Source organism: Heterocephalus glaber, unplaced genomic scaffold (assembly GCF_053883595.1).
Source record: "Heterocephalus glaber isolate CG9 unplaced genomic scaffold, H.glaber_assembly_v1.0 deba00000594, whole genome shotgun sequence".
Taxonomy (NCBI): Eukaryota; Metazoa; Chordata; class Mammalia; order Rodentia; family Bathyergidae; genus Heterocephalus; species Heterocephalus glaber.
This window is the reverse complement of record NW_028258151.1, coordinates 30,889,035-30,892,834: the sequence shown is the minus strand read 5'-3', so window position 1 is coordinate 30,892,834 and position 3,800 is coordinate 30,889,035. Positions and strand designations below refer to the sequence as shown.

The 3,800-nt window shown below is 42.6% G+C and overlaps 1 pseudogene; it reads right to left on the bottom strand.

Annotated features, from left to right (window-relative positions):
• Window positions 1–2,784: 2,784 nt before the first annotated feature.
• On the bottom strand, window positions 2,785–3,596 carry LOC101721014 (ER membrane protein complex subunit 3 pseudogene; annotated as a pseudogene).
• Between the last annotated feature and the right edge of the window lie 204 nt (window positions 3,597–3,800).

Here is a 3,800-nt window from a genome sequence, read left to right as displayed (position 1 = left end):
CCGATCATCTTGTTCTCAAAGAAGGACATTTCTGAACTTTTATACATAAAACGCATTGTAATTGGATATTTTTCTGTCTTTCCTGTTATACTATGGCTGCCTAAAGAGCTTGTGCTATAATATCTATTCCTAGATCTTGGAATTCAGTGTGTGCTCAACAAAACTCTATTGGTGAATTCATTTTACTGAATATAAAATTCCATAGTAAAGTCACATAATCTCATATGGTTTTAAATACCAGGTTCATGTTGGCAACATCCAAATTTATCCCTCTTTGGTTTTAAACTACATATTTATATATTCATCTGTGTACTTGACATTTGAACTTAGGATGCCAGGCAGATATTCCACACTTAATATGTCTGAAATTGAACTTCTGATCTCGCCTATACTACAGTGCCCAACCACTAGTGTGGCTGGCACTGGGAGTGTTGTGACACTGAACTCAAAAGAGTGTCATGTAAAATAGGGTTTTTTTTCACTGTGTCGTACACATGCACATACACATAATTCCATTGGCAACACTTTCTGTCTTTTCTATTCCTATCCTTGCCAGCTGTATCCTTGTAGTTGTTGAAGCCAAAAGCTTTGGAGTCATCTTTGTCTTCTCTCTTTCTCTCACATCCCTCATTCAATTCTTTTATACATTTTTAATTTTTATTAGTGCATGTTTGCAGCACATTATGATTACATTCATTATGGGGAATTGGTATGGTTACATGACACACCTCAATTCTTTTTTCCCCTTCAGCTCCACCCCCTTTTTTGCAAGCATCAGATTTATCTATTTATCTTATAATTCTTCAGTACATCATTTTGGTTCTACTTTCAGATTTGAAAACACATGTTTATTCTATTGAGAATTGCAACCAGAAAACTATTTCCACTCACCCCTTTTCCAGTCATACTGCTTACATGGTGTCCTAGTCACTTTCCCATTTTTGAGACATGATACCAGATACCCACAAATTTAAGGAGGAGAGGTTTATTTTGCCTCAGTTTTTAGAGGACTCAGTCTATAGTCAGCTGGCTGCAACGTAGGAAGGACATGGTGGAAGGGTCTGGCTGAAAAAAGCTGCTTGCCTCATGGTGCCCAGGAAACAGAGAGGGAAGGGAGGAACCGAGGAGGGAGATACACCCTTCCAGGCCACACCCCCAGTGACTGCCTCCAAGTAGATCTCACCTCCTAACAGCAAGTCAGCGATAGTGTCCTCAGGATCCATTCACTTTTCCAAAGCCCCAACTCTGAACACGTGTCTTTTAGGGGTGATTCTAGATCCAAACTATAACACTTGGTTTTTTTCTTTTTAGGAGTATTTGCAATATGTTTCTACCTGTTTATTATTATGTTTATCTTCTAGGAATATTTTGAGGTTCATTTTCTTTGATATTTCTCATGTCGAGATCTCTGGTATGTATTGCTGTTCAAGACATATTTATTGAGTAAACAAATAATTTACCCACAAGTTCTAAAGCCAGTATGTGTGTGTGTGTGTGTGTGTGTGTGTGTGTATATAATTTCATCTTCATAATAACATTTAAAAGTTCCTCCCATCTCAACAGAGATTATTTGTCAGAGATAATAAGCAGAGAAGCCAGACTTTCAATCTAGGTTTGTAGGATTTTAGAATTATTTTTTTCACAGCCAAGGAGAAAAAACAGGATGGTTTAATTCAGTCAAGAGTCATTTGTTCCTGATTACAGTGTTCAACATGCAAATTACATCCACCTCCCAGTACAGAAATGAGACCCTGCTGCTTCCCTGGGACCAAGAGTCTAGACAGAGGCTTTGCTGGGCATCTGGGTCTGTGTGTTGGCCAGCAACGCCCTCTCTTCCTTCTGCCAGTGATAGGTAAATCCTTTCCTGTCCAGAGTGACCTGCACAGCCATTTACAGTACAGCACCACTGATTCGCAAATGGATTTGATATATTATAAAGTCCAGATCAAGAACATTTTTTTTTTTGAGACAGGGTCTTGCTTTGTAGTGCAGGCTGGCCTTGAATTTACTATGTAGCCCAGGCTGGCCTCAAACTCATGGTGACCCTCCTATCTCAGCCTTGCAAATGCTGAGACTACAGGTCCGAGTAACCATGCCTGGCTAAGCACTCATGTTACTTAACTGTCTTTGATGACCCCGAAGGCAGTTGGACATCTGGCAGTGGCTCAGGGTCACTGATGTTCTGTGGACAGCACTGAGATGTGAAAGGTCTGCCAAGTCTGTCCTGGCCCTGAGTATTCATGCTGAGAAGGTTTATGTGGATGAGGTTTTGACATATTGCTTTCTGTGTTATTCTGTAGGCTCAAAGTGAAGAATACAGGGAGATTCATTTTGCTCACTCATAATTTCTAAATTTTTAGAAGTGAAATACATTACTTTTATAAAGAAAGTTAAAAATACTAACAAAAAATTAAAGATAAACTCAGAGGTATTTGGATTCCCCAAAAACGAGTTACTGTGCTTAGAAGTCAGGCTGAATGAACATAAGCAGCTACAAATGACACTGCTTCTTCCAGAGAGTGAATTTTTGCTAAGTTTTCATATGGTATTAGTAGCTTGAGTTTCCTCTTTCTCTGACTTTCATTACTAGATTCAAAAGGGAAATCGAGAATACTTTGTAGATAGCCAGTCCCCAGCACACTCCTCCTTGTCCTCTAGTTCCCAACGGAAAGGGAGCCCAGTCCAGACAAGAGCGAGCCTTGCCATGTGCCTGCCAGCCCCTGTGTCCTCTTCATTCTCAGAGGCTCCGGCTCCAGTCAAAGTACAAGGTTAAGCGCTACTCCAGTTTCCTGACATGGCTGCTCCCAGCTCCAGCTTCAGAAGATGGATGTCTGCAGTTCCTTCTTGAACATGCCCTCGAAGTGGAGGTCCTTGGTCATAAGCTCCTCTTCAACATCGTCCAGGGTCCACTGGTGGTCCATCAGCTCCAGTGCTTCCCACTCTGTCTTGAAAGCTTTGTTGGTGTCCAAGGGCATGGTCACGGCAGCTCCAGGCATCTGCTCCTGCATCGTTTGGGACTGGTCAGCAGCATTATCCTGGGCCAGAATCAGAGAGTAAATGCTCTGGAACCCAAATACATTGAGCAAGTACCAGGATGCAGAACTCACCCAGGATGCATCTAATGTGAGGAGTTCGATTCCCTGCTGCAGCATGGGCTTGAAACGGAGAGTCAGTGGAAATGGGACCTTGGTTGTGACAAAGCCTGAGAATGTCATGTTGATCCACCCACCAATGAGAATCATAGGGAGAACATTCATTCCCTTTCATCATGTCTGTGAGCATCATAGGATCAGTCATGGGAGAAGGTGGCACTACGTCCCTTTTAGTTTTTTGAAAAATCCATCCTCTGGGTTGTTGAAGTAATATTTTCACATCAAGAAAGACTGTTTGGGAACGTATTTTCCATTTTCCTGGAGGACTCTGCTTCGAATTAAGACTTGACTGTCAGACACTTGTTCCCAGGTGAGCTTCTTGTTGCTCTGCAACAGTATAGGCATGTAGTGGTGAATCATGCCTACAGAGAAAGTGATGATAAGGATGGGAAGAACCACCCAGAGGCAGATGTTGGAGTCCAGCAACACCTCTGGTCCCACCATCTTGGCTGAGAGCGGCCACAGGGAGTGGAATTTCCCTCTGAGTCTGCTGCAGGGCCTTCTCCCGCTGCTTAGGCTGGCCAGCTGGGACTCAATAGCAGCTGGGATCCTGAGGGACTTGCTTCTAGCTGGGGATTTTAGCATGATAATGTATGACCACTAGGATGTTGCTTAGCACTGGAGCCAGCTTAATCTGACTGCACAGTT